Below are 17,450 nucleotides of genomic sequence, written 5' to 3'. Positions count from 1 at the left end.
CGGTGGAAGGTTGTACATGCAGTGATAGGTTATATATGTGATTTTAGGCTATACATGCGGGTTGTAGGTGCAGAAGTAGAAACATAGAAATAGACGGCAGATAAGGGCCACGGCCCATCTAGTCTGCCCACCCTAATGTCCCTTCCCTACCTTTGCCCTGTGAATAGATCCCATGTGCCGATCCCATTTGGCCTTAAAATCAGGCACGCTGCTGGCCTCCATCACCTGTAGTGGAAGACTATTCCAGCGATCAACCACTCTTTCAGTGAAAAAGAATTTCCTGGTGTCACCTCGTAGTTTCCCGCCCCTGATTTTCCACGGATGCCCTCTTGTTGTCGTGGGACCCTTGAAAAAGAAGATATCTTCCTCCGCCTCGATGCGGCCCATAAGATACTTGAGCGTCTCGATCATGTCTCCCCTCTCTCTGCGCTCCTCGAGCGAGTATAGCTGCAATTTGTCAAGCCGTTCTTCGTACGGAAGATCCTTGAGTCCCGAGACCATCCGGGTGGCTATTCTCTGCACCGACTCCAGTCTCAGCACACCCTTGCGATAATGCGGCCTCCAGAATTGCACACAGTATTCCAGGTGGGGCCTCACCATGGATCTATACAATGGCATAATGACTTCCGCCTTACGACTGACGAAACCCCTTCGTATGCAGCCCATGATTTGTCTTGCCTTGGACGAAGCCTGTTCCACTTGATTGGCAGACTTCATGTCTTCACTGACGATTACCCCCAAGTCTCGTTCTGCTACCATTTTTGCTAGGATCTCGCCATTAAGGGTATAAGACTTGCATGGATTTTGGCTGCCCAGGTGCATAACTTTGCATTTTTTGGCATTGAAGTTGAGTTGCCATGTCCTAGACCATCGCTCCAGTAGGAGTAGGTCGTGCATCATGTTGTCGGGCATTGAATCTTCGTCTGTTGTGCATTTGCCCACTATATTACTTAGTTTGGCGTCATCGGCGAATAATGTTATTTTACCTCGAAGCCCTTCTGCCAAGTCTCTTATAAAGATGTTGAATAGGATTGGGCCCAAGACTGAGCCCTGTGGCACTCCACTGATCACCTCCGTCATTTCGGAGGGGGTGCCGTTCACCACCACCCTTTGAAGCCTACCTCCAAGCCAGTTTCCAACCCATTGCGTCAATGTGTCGCCTAATCCTATAGAACTCATCTTGCTCAGCAACCTGCGGTGTGGTACGCTATCGAATGCTTTGCTAAAGTCCAGGTACACGATGTCCAGGGACTCCCCAATATCCAGCTTCCCCGTCACCCAATCAAAGAAGCTGTTCAGGTTGGATTGGCATGATCTCCCTTTAGTAAATCCATGTTGTCGGGGATCCCGTAGATTCTCTTCATCCAGGATCTTATCCAATTGGCGTTTGATTAGAGTTTCCATTAGTTTGCTCACTATCGATGTTAGACTCACTGGTCTGTAGTTTGCTGTCTCCATCTTTGAGCCTTTCTTGTGGAGTGGAATGACGTTAGCCGTCCTCCAGTCCAATGGGACGCTGCCTGTACTAAGGGAGAGGTTGAAGAGCACGGACAGTGGCTCCGCCAAGACATCACTCAGCTCCCTTAGCACCCTGGGATGCAGGTTGTCCGGCCTCATTGCTTTGTTAACCTTGAGCTTTGACAGCTCACCGTAGACACTGCTGGGCGTAAACTCAAAGTTACTAAACGGGTCAACTGAGCCAACCCTTGTCTGTAGCTGAGGGCCAAGCCCCGGCTCTTCTTGGGTGAAGACTGAGCAGAAGTATTCATTTAATAGTTGGGCTTTTTCCGAATCCTATATGTAGGCTATATGTGTGGCTACACATGCAGGTTTCACAGGCTGTACAGGTTACAACATGCAGGTTTCACAGGCTGAACAGGCTACACATGCGTGGCCAGGGTTCCGGTCGATTCGCGCAGACGTTTCGCAAAGGTGCGTGCTAAGGCACATGCCTTTGTTGGGCGCCTTCGTCGGCGCACTGAACGGCTGTGCGCTGTCGGCGCTGCAGTTGTTTTAAAGTGCTCCCCTGCTGGATCGGGGAGGAGCTGTGTTCACACACTCCGTTGGAGAGGGCTCCCAATTTCCCTGCTTGCTGGCTGGTATCGGCGGTATCGGTGGGTTCTCTATGCATATACCAATGCATTTTTTAAAATATGTATCTGCATGAAAACTCTCCCCCTCGTTTACTAAGGTGCGCTAACCGATTAGTGAGTGCTAATCGAATTAGCACGCACTAAACACTAACGCATCCATACATTAACATGCACGCGGTTAGCGCACCTTAGTAAAAGACAGCCCCTGCCTCTGAACCACCCATACTACATCCCTGAGAAAGTACTTCCTGTGCATACATTAAGTTACTTTGTGTTGTCTTATAGTTCTTCAATTCGTTGCATTAGATGATCTAATTGTATGAGTATGATTTTTGTATTGTTGATTTCTTTTTAAAAAAAAAATCTTTATTCATTTTTAAACTTATAAGTGTGCTAACATATCCATACAAATAACCATAAATATATCACTTAATAATCAACAATGATACATATAATATTCTCTTATCTCCCCCTCCCCACCCTTATCTATCATATAATCAATACTTATACAACATGTAACAATAAAAATACCCTCCCTCCCACCCCATAATTGAACTTGTAAATTTAAGGGAAACAAGATTTTCCTAATCATTACAGTACTTTGTTAATGGCTCCCAAATATCTTGAAATTTCCTGAAACAACCCTGTTGTATTGCAATAAGTCTCTCCATTTTATAAATATGACATAAGGAGTTCCACCAAAAATTATAATTTAATCTATTCCAATTTTTCCAATTATATATAGTATTGTTGATTTCAAGGTAAAATTCAATGTGATTTAACCAGCCAGAAATGACTCCTGATCAATTAAACTGCCTGCTTGGGGCTAACCAGTCATTTCAGCAGTACTTAACCAGTTAGCTCACTTAAAATGCCCATTTAGCACCAAATCTAAAACCTACTATTTGGGGGGGGGGGGGGAGCAGGGGCAGAGTCAGCACTTGGCTGATTAAGTGCCAATATTCAGACCTTAACCAGTCAGCTTAACCACAGAAAAAGGACTGCATAAAAGTCAGTCCTCTCTTCATGCGGTAACATATAACTAGTTAAACCCCCTCCCCTCCTTTTACAAAAGCACAGAACAGGATTTTAGCGCCGGCCGGCATGCTGAATGTTCTGCGCTGCTCCGATGGTCATAGAGTTCCTATAAGCATCGGAGCAGCGCAGAGCATTCAGCGCGCTGGCTGGTGCTAAAAACCTCTACTGCACTTTTGTAAAAGGGGTGCAAGTGCTGAATATCACACTTAACCAGCTATGTGTTAACTGACTCCGCAAACCCAGAAATTCAATGCTGATGTCCAGACGTGGCCCAGCATTGGATTTCCAGGTTTAGCGCTGGCGGTAGTCAGCAGCACACTGAAAGCTCCTATCTGAATATCGATTCTTTCAAGTTTTATGATTTTACATAAGAACATAAGATATGCTGTGTCAGACCAAGGTTCATCAAGCCCAGTATAACCTTGTTTCCAAGTTGGGTCACAAGTGCAAATTCAAAAAGTATGGGATAATCTCCAAAAGGATGTTCTAGTTTCCTTGAGCTCAAGTTCTGCAATTTTCTAACCCTTGGACTAAAACAAAAAAAGCAATGATGCTTGCTAGAAGACTAAAGCATAGACTGCAGGCAGCTAAGGACAAAATCTGAAGTGAATTACTTTAAATCATGCCAGTGGAACACAGAAAATTGCCGGATTCACTTGATCCCCACCAGCAGTGACAGTTAACTTCCACTGAGCAGTTTGAACTCTGAGATGTTTCATGCACCTGGAGAGTGTCAGTTGGGATGACATCGGAGAGGATTCTGGATCAGCCACATGCAGCATGTAAGAGCCGCTGCCCGCGTGCAGATGAAGCCTGGAAGGAGCATCCCAGCTAGACATCCCTGAAGGAGGTAACTGGGATCCCCTGCTGACCCAGAAGGCTTCAGCTGAGGGAAGAATGCAAGAAGGATGGCATGGGATCCCCAGCAATGGCAGCAGCAAAAGTTTTAGTGGAGGGGGGCGGGCAGAAAGGAGGGCATGGGATCCCCGCCGACGGCCATTAAGGAAGACGGGGGGAACGGGAGACCCATGCAGTGCCTCGTACCCCCAAGTGTCTCACATACCCCTATGGGTACGCCTACCACATGTTGAGAAACTACTTTAGAAAACAGAAATCCCAGAACCCTGATTCCAGGTGTGGAGGGCTTAGCCTCCTCCAAAAATCCAAAACCTTGAAAGTATACAGGGTCTTCTGCAGAGTACAAGCAGCTACAGAATGAATAAGGCATGCTCCAAGGTTAATAGATCAAATTTCTCATACTTCTTTTCTAGAGATATAATTTTACTGAGTCTAGAAGGTTAATAACTTTTTAGGGACTTTTCCCGCTGAATCTTATCCAAATCTCTTTTGAATCCCATTATGTTAGTTGTCTTGACCACATCTTCTTCTCCTATAATAATTTTTCTAGGCTTTATCATTTACTTAAACAACTTTATGGCACCTTTTCCAACTCTTACAGCTGAGCAACTTGTCACAGCATTTATGTAGAACATCAGTACTCTTAAGATCTTCATGACCATTTCAAAGAGGCATGTTGGGAGTGTAACTTGGGTGTTATCACAACTTAGACATTTTGCTGCCTTAATGGAACAAAATTAGAACATCTGGGGCAAAAATGGAGACAGTTTTATTGAGACCTAATTTAAATGCAACTAAGTTAAAAAAGGTGAAGATTAAGGTAATTAACCCCCCCCCCCTACTCCCCAAAGATATAACAGTGATAGAACATACTACGCTCTATGACAGCTACAGATATGTTGACATTCCTCTTACAGCAGCAAGAAAGTCCCAGAAGTAGACTAGGGGTCAGTGCAGTGGACTGTAGAGAAGGGGACCCAGTTTCATGTCCCATTCTTAACTGGTATACTTGTGGTATAAAATTTGAGCCCTCCAAAATCCACTAAATACCTGTACCTACATATAGGTGACACCTGCAGGCTTGAGGGTATTGTAATGGTGCACAGTGAGGTATATTTGGGGTTTTTTTCTGTTCCTGAAGGGCTCACAATACAATATAAGACCAGGGGGTTACAATGAAAGTTGTATCTAGAACCTTTTAAGTGAAGTACTCTGTAATGTCCTTTAGGTTGCCCCACTGCTCTGCTGGGACTTTTGTTTGGCCAGTCTATTAAAAATGCTGGATCACAGACATTGCAATGGTTTGTTTTTATGCACTTTTCCCTAGAACCTTTATTTTCCTTCAAAAATGGTACCTAAATAAAGATGCACTGAGCACAAAAACATATAGAAAATGGTGATTTTCAAACAAAAAAAGACATTTTTCTGGTTCAAAAATCGCTCTATTCATCACTCAATTTTTGGATGTTTTTCACAAGATGTCCCATATTGGACTTCGATGTCATATTGAAAATGCCCTTCCATGACAATACAGTACTGTATACAACTTTACTTAACAAAATCCTATATACTCATCACAGAATATGAAACAAACCAGAAAAAACAAACCAGCTGAGGCCTACACATAGATCCTTTGCCCAACTATTGCAGTTCAACATGTTATAATTTGGTGGCTCTGATGAAGCAGGTATAGGACAGCAGCCTAGCAAAACTGTCAAAATTTTACAACTGGTAAAATGATTTGCAGTGGGGAACAAATTACTTTCACATTTCCTTAAAAAAGTTAAATGTAGTATAAACAGATTGTAACCACTGTGCCTACTACTGTCCAATAAATCACATGTGGAAGGCCCTTACTACTGGTGTCCAATTACTGCACCAGTCAATTAAACCACTGAAGGATCATTTGAATGCATGGCATTTAGAGGCAGAACAGTAGTAATTATGTTTTATCTGCTTCACCTCACAGGAGTACACCTGAGGCATACTTTGGTCCTGTAGCACTGAAAATGGTGACACAATTTATTACCAAAGCCATTTTTACTAAGAAGGCTTTTCTTCAGGGAAAACTGACCATTCACATGTTTTAAAATCTGAGGACCTGAAAGTGCACAGAGGAATGAGAAGAATCATACTTTAAGTATTTCCTGCTGAAAGACTGCACTGTTGCTCTCAGATCAATAGTACTATACGGCTACATTGTTCAATGTTCCAAGTTTTAAAAACCGCTCTATTTATTATGTTTTTTAATGGTAAAATAAAACCCAGAATTTCCAGCATGCTTAGAAGATAGTTTTGAAAAACAATCTGTGCATGAGCTACCAATTCCCTGCTCAAAAGGTAAAGAATCAAAACATTATTCATACGGTTTTCCATGATCTATTTCACAGACTTCACATATCAAATATTATTTCCTTTAAAAATACTCAAGCTTTCTTGCAGTTCAATTTCCTGTAACTCTAGTTATATGGAGAATCACAACCACAGCATTATCTGCAGACTTCTGGATCTCAACACACAAGACTAAGCTAAGGTTAGAAAGAAAAGGGGGAGGGAGAAAAAGAATGGCTCCATTCTTGCTATCCATCATTCTGATATGAAGGAAATAATATGTATGGCTAGCTACAAAATTCTTGCCACTTGAATGTATCTTACTGTTACATAGAAATGTCATGCTGATTTAAACCAAACATCCATCAAGCCCAAGGTCCAGTCTCCAACAGTGGTCATTTCACATAGTTAAGAGATACCCGTGCTCTTCAACATTTTTATAAACGATCTAGACATTGGTATGATGAGTGAGGTAATTAAATTTGCAGACGATACGCAGTTATTCAGAGTAGTGAAGACGCAGGGGGATTGCGAAGATCTGCAACATGACATAATCAGGCTCGAGGAATGGGCATCGACATGGCAGATGAGGTTCAACGTAAATAAGTGTAAAGTGATGCATGTAGATAACAAAAATCTCATGCATGAATACAGGATGTCCGGGGCGGTACTTGGAGAGACCTCCCAGGAACAAGACTTGGGAGTTCTGATCGACAAGTCGATGAAGCCATCTGTGCAATGCGCGGCGGCAGCAAAAAGGATGAACAGAATGCTAGGAATGATAAAGAAGGGGATCACGAACAGATTGGAGAAGGTTATCATGCCGTTGTACCGGGCTATGGTGCGCCCTCACCTCACCCTCATCCAGCACTGGTCGCCGTACATGAAGAAGGACATGGTACTACTTGAAAGGGTCCAGAGAAGAGTGACTAAGATGGTTAAGGGGCTGGAGGAGTTGCCATACAGTGAGAGATTAGAGAAACGGCCTTTTCTCCCTCAAACAGAGGAGATTGAGAGGGGACATGATCGAAACATTCAAGGTACTGAAGGGAATAGACCTGGTAGATAAGGACAGGTTGTTCACCCTCTCCAAGGTAGGAAGAACGAGAGGGTACTCTCTAAAATTGAAAGGGGATAAATTCCGTATGAATGTAAGAAAGTTCTTTTTCACTCAGAGAGTGGTAGAAAACTGGAAAGCTCTTCCAGAGTTTGTCAGAAGGGAAAACACCCTCCAGGGATTCAAGACAAAGTCAGACACGTTTATGCTGAATCAGAATGTACGCAGGTAGAGCTAGTCTCAGTTAGGGCGCTGGTCTTTGACCAGAGGGCCACCGCGTGAGTGGACTGCTGGGCATGATGGACCACCAGTCTGACCCAGCAGCGGCAATTCTTATGTTTTTATCCTATAAAGCACAGTACTGTATATCCATTCCAAACAACTCCCTTCCCAGTTTTACCTGGCTAATACAGTATTTGTTTATGGGCATTTCCTCCAGTAGCTTGCTCATAATCCTTTAAACTTGGTTATGCTAGATAGACAGTGGTGTACCTGGTGAGGCAGGAACCCAGGGTGGAGCACCCCCTCTTCTAGCTGGAGCACCCACTTCCTCCAGGTAGATTGTGGGCTGCCTGTATATGGCCATCAGCTCTGCTGGTTCCCGCCCCAAAATAGGAAGTTGACATCAGAGAGGGTGAGGGCTGTTGATGCTGACAGCTGCACACAGGTGGACTGCAGATCCACAACAGTTCCAGCATCCCCAAGTTTCCTGCCCTCGTGGCAAAATGCCACCCCCCCCCCCCCCCCCGGCACACCTCTCTGAGTATATTTTGTCTGTTTATTATTGTTGTTTTTAATTCTGTTCTTACCCTTATTTTATTGTTGTAAAACACTTAGGGCCTGTTTTACAAAGCCACGCTAGTGGTTGCTGTACGGTAACGGACCCATAGCCCATAGAGATTTAAAGGGCTTCGGGACTGTTGCCACTCGGCATTGTAAAACAGGCCCTTAGTATTTTGATAAGCATTCGATCAAATTTACAATAAACTTGGAATATCCTGATCTGGATATCATCTCAATTCTGATTTGGATGTCCTTTCTAAAATGTGGTCCTTTAAACATGTAAGCATATTTTTACGTGCACTAATTAAGATGCAGCAAAACCCAGACACCTGCAACAAGCACAATGTCAGCTGCGGAAACCCTGAAAGAACAATTGTACACATGTTTATATGTAGGTACGAGGGGCTGCTGAAAAATTCTTAGCCCAACCAAGAGGAGAATTATGTGAAGCCATGAAACTTACAAGTTATTCCACACATGTATGCTGATTTTTTTGTTATATAGACAGTCCCCGGGTTAAGAACGAGTTATATTTTTTAAGCTGTTCTTAAGTCGGATTTGTATGTAACTCAGAACTTGTAGATTTTAAGATTCTTGCTGCTTATCTCTGCTCCCAGCTGAAAAAAAGGGCCAACTGTCCCTACCAGTGTTCCTTATAAGGTACAGCATGCACAACTTCCCACTGTTCTTAATGTGGCCATGCATCATTCCTGAATCTGCTACAGGAGAAGTGTAGGAGTCTATGGCACTGGAAATACTGCTCAGTGAAATCAAATGAAGCTGCAACCATGTTCTTAAGTATGAGTTGTACTTAAGTCGGGCGCCTGTAACTCTGGGATTGCCTGTATAAGATGGAGATTTAAGGGGGAAGGACAGAGAGGAAGAAAAATTTGTTATGGCTTATCAGGTCTGGTTTTAGACATGCTGGGGCCCAAGGAAGAAATTAAGGAGGGGGGCCTCTGATTCCCTCTCCTTCCTGCCTACTCCCCCCCCCTGATCTCCCCACCTGCTATTAAAATTGTTTTAAATAACTTCACACACAAAATAAAGACAGACCTTTACCACATACAGAACAAGTGATCACAAATAGAAATACTGTAGTAATTGAACTGCGAACCTCAGCAAGTATTATAATACTGGAGAAATAAAAACAGATATGCACTTCTTTTTGTACAGAACACACAGGGGTCCAGGGCCCAGGTTCCGCCAAAATTAACCACCTCTATTGCTGTGGCAGCTAGAAATCTCCAAGCTCTGCAGCTAGCAGCATTGTCCCCAAGCTGCCACCAGCTGTAGAGCTTGGAGAATTCTGGCCGCCACACTAGAGGAAGAGGTCTTCAGCTGGCAAGGCTTGGAATCCCCACCAGGTTAGCTATTTATATTCTGCATTTCAGTAGGGGGCATGGGGGAGGGTCTGGAGCAACTTTGGTGCCCACACATTTTGAGCTCAGGATCAATGCCTGCCTAGCCACCTATTTTGGGATCTACCTCTCCTACATCCCCCCATCAACTATCTAGTAAGCCTCTGAACACGATACAAAGATCTGTGATGTACATATCCCAAAGCTAACATATTCCAGTTTTTTTCTACCTTTGGTATCTAGACATTTTATTTTTCTATCAAGTTGATCCTATTTTGGGCCAGATTCTGTAAAGCAGTGTTTCTCAACTCGGTCCTGGAGAACTCCCTTGCCAGTCAGGTTTTCAGGATATCCACAATGAATATACATAAACTTGATCTGCATATAGCCTCCATGTATGCAAATTTAACATAAGAACATAAGAACATAAGAAATGCCTCTACTGGGTCAGACCTGAGGTCCATCGTGCCCAGCAGTCCGCTCACGCGGTGGCCCAACAGGTATAGGACCTGTGCAGTAATCCTCTATCTATACCCCTCTATTCCCTTTTCCAGGAGAAAGTTGTCCAATTCCCTCTTGAACCCCAGTACCGTACTCTGCCCTATCACGCCCTCTGGAAGCGCATTCCAGGTGTCCACCACACGCTGGGTAAAGAAGAACTTCCTAGCATTCATTCTGAATCTGTCCCCTTTCAACTTTTCTGAATGCCCTCTTGTTCTTTTATTTTTTGAAAGTGTGAAGAATCTGTCCCTCTCTACTCTCTCTATGCCCTTCATGATCTTGTAAGTCTCTATCATATCCCCTCTAAGTCTTCTCTTCTCCAGGGTAAAAAGTCCCAGTTTTTCCAATCTCTCAGCGTATGAAAGGTTTTCCATCCCTTTTATCAGACGTGTCGCTCTCCTCTGAACCCTTTCGAGTATCGCCATATCCTTCCTAAGGTACGGCGACCAATATTGGACGCAGTACTCCAGATGCGGACGCACCATCGCTCGATACAATGGCAAGATAACTTCTTTCGTTCTGGTTGTAATACCCTTTTTGATGATGCCTAGCATTCTATTTGCCTTCTTAGCAGCCGCTGCGCACTGTGCCGACGGCTTCATTGTCAAGTCCACTATCACCCCCAGGTCCCTTTCTTGAGTACTCTCATTTAAAAACATCCCTCCCATCGTATAGTTGTACCTCGGGTTTCTGTTTCCCACATGTAATACTTTACATTTCTCAACATTGAACTTCATCTGCCATCTCGTTGCCCATTCCTCTAGTTTGTTCAAGTCCCTTTGCAGTTTTTCACAGTCTTCTTTAGTCCGAGCTCTACTAAATAGTTTAGTGTCATCTGCAAATTTTATTATCTCACACTTCGTCCCTGTTTCTAGATCATTTATGAATACATTAAATAGCAGCGGCCCTAGTACTGAGCCCTGTGGGACCCCACTCGTGACCTTTTTCCAGTCCGAGTAGTGGCCCTTCACTCCCACCCTCTGTCTCCTACCCGCCAACCAGCTTCTGATCCATTTATGTACATCTCCTTCCACCCCATGGTTCTTCAGTTTCCGGAGTAGGCGTTCATGGGGCACCTTGTCAAAGGCTTTTTGGAAATCAAGATATATGATGTCTATGGGGTCTCCGTTGTCCATCCGTTTGTTAATTCCTTCGAAGAAGTGCAATAAGTTAGTTAGGCATGATCTTCCCTTGCAGAACCCGTGCATATTCATTATGGATATCCTGAAAACCTGACTAGCAAGGGGGTACTGCAGGACTGAGTTAAGAAACACTGCTGTAAAGGACATCTAAAATTTATGTGTTGTTTAGACATCCAGCAGCAGAATGCTGTGTGTGATTCTAGAATGCATAGACGCAATATAGAGAATCGTGCTCAGCGGTGCTGAGTGAATCTAAGCACGTCTATATTGTTACTGTGTTTCCCTGAAAATAAGACCTACCCTGAAAATAAGCCCTAGCATGATTTTCGGGGTAGGTCTTAATACAAGCCCTACCCCTGAAAATAAGCCTTAGTTGTAGGCAGCCACACTGCCCCCTGTCCCACCCCTGGCATGCAGCCAAACCCCCACTGACCCTCCATCCTTCCCTCCCAACCGATCCCCACTGACCGCGACCATAAATACCTTCCGGCAGAGGAGTATCAGGCCAGCAGCACTCACAGGCTGCTACGTGGCCTTCTCGCTGGGGCCTTCTGTGTACTGATGAGGGGGTAAAAAAAATGATTTGCATCGAATGGGACGGGAGGCAGAAGGATCTCTCCTGTCCCGGCCCAGCCTCCCACTAAACCACCAGAGATGGAAAAGAAGGTGGGATAGGGTGCAGTGCAAGGCCTGGCAGGTAGGGGGGCACAGTTTGCCATGCAGAGCCTAGCAAGTAGTGAGGGGGGCTGGCTGCATATCCTGGCAGTGAGGGGGGCTGGCTACATAGCCTGGTAGGGCATAGAGTGAATGGGGCTGGCTGCAGAGCCTGGTAGGGAAGGGGGTTGGGTGCAGAGTTTTGCAGGGTAGGAAGGGAAGAGGGCTGGGTGCAGGGCCTGGTAGGGAAGGGGGCTGGGTGCAGAGTGTTGCAGGGCAGGGAGGGAAGGGGGGCTGGGTGAAGAGCCTTGCACGGAAGGGAGGGGAAGGGGCTGGGTGTAGAACTTGGCAGAGAGGGGGGCTGAGTGCAGAGCCTCGCAGGGGAAGGTGTGAGGGAGAGGACACTGGGTAGAGAATCTGGCAGGGCATGACACTCGAATATAAGCCCCCGTCTTATATTCGAGTCAACCATTTTTTTCCCCCTCATTTGGGGGGGGTGTCTCGGCTTATATTTGGATCGACTTAAATTTGAGTATATTCGCTATATTAGTGAAAGGGAGAAGTGCAAAAGTGGCATTGTGAGACTCAAAGGTGAAGGGGAGGAATATGTAAAAGCTGATAAAGAACAGGCCAAATTGCTTAAAAAATATTTCTGTTCTGTGTTCACGGCTGAAGCGCCGGGAGCAGGACCACAAAATACAAACGTGAATTGGGATGGAGGAGTAATTTTCAGAGGGTTCTGTTTGTAAGGAGCTAGCTAAAATAAAGGTAGACAAAGTGATGGGGCCAGATAGTGTACATCTGAGGGTGCTGAAGGAACTTAGGGAAGTTCTGGTAGCTCCGCTGACTGACCTTTTCAATGAGTCTCTAGAGTCGGGAGAGTTACTGGAGGACTAGAGAAGGGTGGGATGTGGTCTCTCCACAAAAGTGGAAGTAAGGAAGAAGTAGGGAATCACAGGCCGGTAAGTCTGACTTCTGTGGTAAGTAAATTAATGGAAACACTTTTAAAACAGAGAATGGTGAAGTTTCTGGAATCCTGTGGATTACAGGACCGGAGGCAACATGGATTCACTAGAGGTAGGTCTTGTCAGCAAATCTGATCAATTTCTTTAACTGGGTAACCATAGAATTGGATAGAGGATGTGCACTAGATGTGGTATATTTAGATTTTAGCAAAGCCTTTGACAGTGTTCCACATTGACATGTAATAAATAAACTAAGTGTCCTCGAGATGGGCCCCAAAGTGACAGGCTAGGTCAAGAACTGGTTGAGTGGAAAGTGACAGAGGGTAGTGATCAATGGAAATCGCTCTGAGGAAAGGGATGTTACCAGTGGTGTGCCTCAAGGTTCTGTTCTTTTTAACATTTTTATAAATGATATTCCTGAAGGGCTGTCAGGTAATATTTGCCTCTTTGTGGACGATACCAAATATTTGTAATAGAGTAGACACCCAGGATGATGTGAATAACATGAAGAAAGACCTAGTGAAGCTTGAAATTTGGCAGCTAAAATTTAATGCTAAGAAATGCAAGGTCATGCATTTGGGCTGCAAAAACCTGAAGGAACTATACAGTGTAGGGGGTGAAGAACTTATGTGCACGACAGAAGAGCGGGACTTGGATTTAATTGTATGTGATGATCTTAAGGTGGCCAAACAGATTGAAAAGGTGACGGTGAAAGCTAGAAGGATGCTAGAGAACATAGAAAGAGGTATGGCTAGCAAGAAAAAGGAGGTATTGATACCCCTCTATGAGACTCTAGTGAGACCTCATTTAGAATATTGTGTACAATTCTGGAGATCACATCTTCAAAAAGGTATAAAAAGGATGGAGTCGGTCCACAGGAAGGCTACTAAAATGGTGCATTGTCTTAGTCAGTGGTTCCCAACCCTGTCCTGGAGGACCACCAGCCAGTCAGATTTTGGGGATAACCCTAATGAATATGCATGAGAGAGATTTGCATATAATGGAGGTGACAAGCATGCAAATCTGCTCCATGCATATTCATTAAGGCTATCCTGAAAACCTGACTTGCTGGTGGTCCTCCAGGACAGGGTTGTGAACCACTGGTCTTAGTAATAAGGCATATGGGAACAGACTTAAAGATCTCAATATGTATACTTTAGAGGAAAGGCGGGAAAAGGGAGATACAATAGAGACATTTAAATACCTACATGGCATAAATGCGCACGAGTCAAGTCTCTTTCGATTGAAAGGAAGCTCTGGAATGAGAGGGCATAGGATGAAGTTAAGAGGTGATAGGCTCCAGAGTAATCTAAGGAAATACTTTTTTATAGAAAGGGTGGTAGATGCATTGAACAGTCTTCCAGAAGAAGTGGTAGAGACAGAGACTATGTCTGAATTCAAGAAGACGTGGGATAGGCATATGGGATCTCTCAGAGAGAGAAAGAGATAATGGTTACTGCGGATGGACAGACTAGATTTGCCATTTGGCCTTTATCTGCCATCATACTTCTATGTTTCTATGATTAAAACTCTGTATGAGTCATGGAATTAAAAAAACATACCATCTAGGAAGCCTAGATAAAATGTATTCCACAAATGACAAAGGTAAATGGAAGAAAGGACATCTACCAGAATAGTTTACTGATACTGTAAAATAGGTTATTAAAATTAAATGCATCATTTAAATTATGGAAAAAGAAGAAATAAGGAAAATATGAATATGTATAAATACTACTAATAGAGAATGGAAAATAAATTGTAGTAGCATCAGGCAAACAAGGGTTCATAGTATATTTTTATTGTCTATGCATGTGGATCGGGCGTATTCTATAAAAGTGTGCCTAACTTTTAGGAATGTCCCAAGAATCATAACCAAGCAGTACAATTGTAAAATATTGTGATTCTATATATTTTTGTATATTTTTAGCAGTTTCTTCAGATATGCCTCCCTCCAGCATCGACTAAGCTAAGTAAAACAAAAAAAAAATTTTGAATGGTTCTTTTAGAGATTAAATTATTGGTGTTAAAATTATTGCGAAAAAGTTTTTTAAGACCTTGTTTTGCACATGAAGCACAAGAAGCACTTTATTTTAAAAAATAATTATAAAAAATGCAGATTCAATGATGGCATAAATGCCAGAGACAAATTGTTCAGCCGTGTTTAAATAATAACAGGCTGAAGGGGGCATATCTGAAGAAACCGCTGAAAATAAACAAAAAAATATATAGAATCACAATATTTTACAATTGTACTGCTTGATTATGGTTCTTGGGACTTTACTTTTTCCATAGCAGTTATTAAAAAACATTGTGGCTTTGGTGGTGATACTGGTTAGTAGCTTTTAGGAATGCCCACAATCTGCTCATGCTCCTCCATACCCCCTTTTTAGATTTGTACACTAGAATTTACATATACCGCTTTATAGAAAAAGCTGTCCACATAATTTCTAATTAGTGCCAATTTCAAATTATACGGAAAGTACTGGGCCATTCAAATTGCCAAATGGCCTGATACTAGCGACATGATTGTGGCCATATTTGGGCTGGGCATGGCATGCTAAAAATCTATCCAAACAGTGACAATATTCAGCTGCCATCATTTGCTATGTTACTAAATGGATAAATTGAAATTCTGCGGAGAAGGTAATTATGTTATCCCCCAACAAAAGCATAATTCGCTTTGAGTATTGGCCTATGACTATTTCGCCTAGTGCCCACAAGGAAACTGGACTTACAAGTTCATTTCAGTGTCTAAATAACCTGTGATCTATTTACTCAAATCAGTTCATATTAATGACACTAATGGTAGAGAATCCATGAGCCCTTAGCTTGTACTCTCTTATATGCTCCTGAGGTCCTATATATATGCAAATAATCTGACTTGATAAGATGTCTCTCTTCCCTTAATCTTTGAGCAATTCATTCAATCTAAATTTAAACCAGAAAACTAAAGTGCCATTTGAGCCTATTATTCATTTAGTTTAGGTCAGCTGAACAGCAGGCCTAAATGAAACAATTAGAGCCCGGGGTTCACCAACCAATTCATATATTGGGCAACTACTTATACAAAAAGCACTCCTGAATATATGGATTAGGTACAGTGGCAAAACCTTGGTATCAATCTCAATGAATGAATAGTGACCTCTGATTCTAATCAGTGGTGTCAAAGTCCCTCCTCGAGGGCAGCAATCCAGTTGGGTTTTCCGGATTTCCCCAATGAATATGCATGAGATCTATTTGCTTGCACTGCTTTAATTGTATGCTAATAGATCTCATGCATATTCATTGGGAAAATCCTGAAAACCCGACTGGATTGCGGCCCTCAAGGAGGGACTTTGACACCCCTGATCTAAACATATATCTTTATGCCTCACCCAACATGCTTTTCACCAGGGTTCACATTCAGATTAGGGGTATACAGTTTTCAGCTGCATCCTAAGAAACAAAATAACTGTGGTCTCTGCATAATTCAAAGAACAATTTAGAATTCTAAACCCCCCACGGTTCCAAATTTAGGACATAGTCATTTTAACAAAAGGCATATCCGGGGAGCATTCTTCAAAACAGATGCCTTCTTCCTCTTGAGATTTCTGACATGTGCTGTATAAATTAAGTTTTGCTGTAACTGAAACATGATCTATTGGTCGTGCTGTGGAAAACTGTCCACTTGAATCAAATTAAACTTAAATTGAATTAGTAAAGGGGGATTAACTGTTGTTATACTCTTATGAAACTCCATTAATAGGGCATTTTTATATATTATTGCCTCAAGAATCCAGTGCATATGATAACTTAAGTGCTACTCAGTGTGGAAAGGACTAATCAAATTAACAAGATAATAAGTAGTTTAGTTGAAATAAGTTCAAGAAATCTGTTTTATCCAGGTTTGGCAAAAAGATTAAAAAAACAAAATTGTGGGGGTTTTTTTTTCCTTCTATCATGCTAGAACAAACATTCACTATTCCTAAAAATTCATAAGTGGGACATTATGGAAAGCAATGAACTACTTTAATACATATTCCATCATCCTGTGGCACATTCATTTTATTTATATTTAGGTGCAGCAAAGGGTCTGATTAAAAGTCCAGCTACACTTTTCAAAAGCATCATTGTAGGAACTGGAGAGTCAAATGTAAGCATAATAGCAGGTAATTTACCCAGTACAAAAAGTGGCCAGATAGAAAGAAGAGAAGAGTGAGAGAGTGCATAAATTGAGGGCAAGGACTTATTTTTTTTTTTTTTTAAATAGTCTGGCAACCATGCATATAGGCCGATTCTCAAAGGTTTAAGGAGACTACACCAGAGATTCAGAAACCTAAGATGGTTGTTTGAAAACTGACTATATGTAGATGCCTAATTTCATTAGGAGACTAAGCAATCTTTTCATTAAACTGCATAAAGCAGTGTTTTTCAATTAAAGTGGGGCCATTGTCTTTTTTTGGGGGGGAGGGGTTTCCTGCTACTTTGCCTCTCTACCCAGGCTCAGGACAGAAAAAATGGATGAGGGGAAGAGCCACATGCTTAAAGGACAAGGCATTTCTCAGTAAACACAAGAGAATGCATTGGGAAATGTTCACAACCGTGAGAGTGCCTCCCAATGAAGTTTGAAGGTGGGCTGCTAGAATGCATGTCATTGGTGCACACTGGTCATAAGAACAGCCTTACTG

At 42.8% G+C, this 17,450-nt stretch overlaps 1 protein-coding gene across 10 annotated transcripts in view; it reads right to left on the bottom strand.

Annotated features, from left to right (window-relative positions):
* SUGCT (succinyl-CoA:glutarate-CoA transferase) overlaps positions 1–17,450 on the bottom strand; it is a 965,969-nt gene that overhangs the window by 266,285 nt on the left and 682,234 nt on the right. The window lies entirely within an intron of this gene.

The sequence above is a fragment of the Geotrypetes seraphini genome, chromosome 2 (assembly GCF_902459505.1).
Source record: "Geotrypetes seraphini chromosome 2, aGeoSer1.1, whole genome shotgun sequence".
NCBI classification, from domain to species: Eukaryota; Metazoa; Chordata; class Amphibia; order Gymnophiona; family Dermophiidae; genus Geotrypetes; species Geotrypetes seraphini.
Note: the sequence above shows the minus strand (reverse complement) of the source record. Positions and strands in the feature narration are given on the sequence as shown.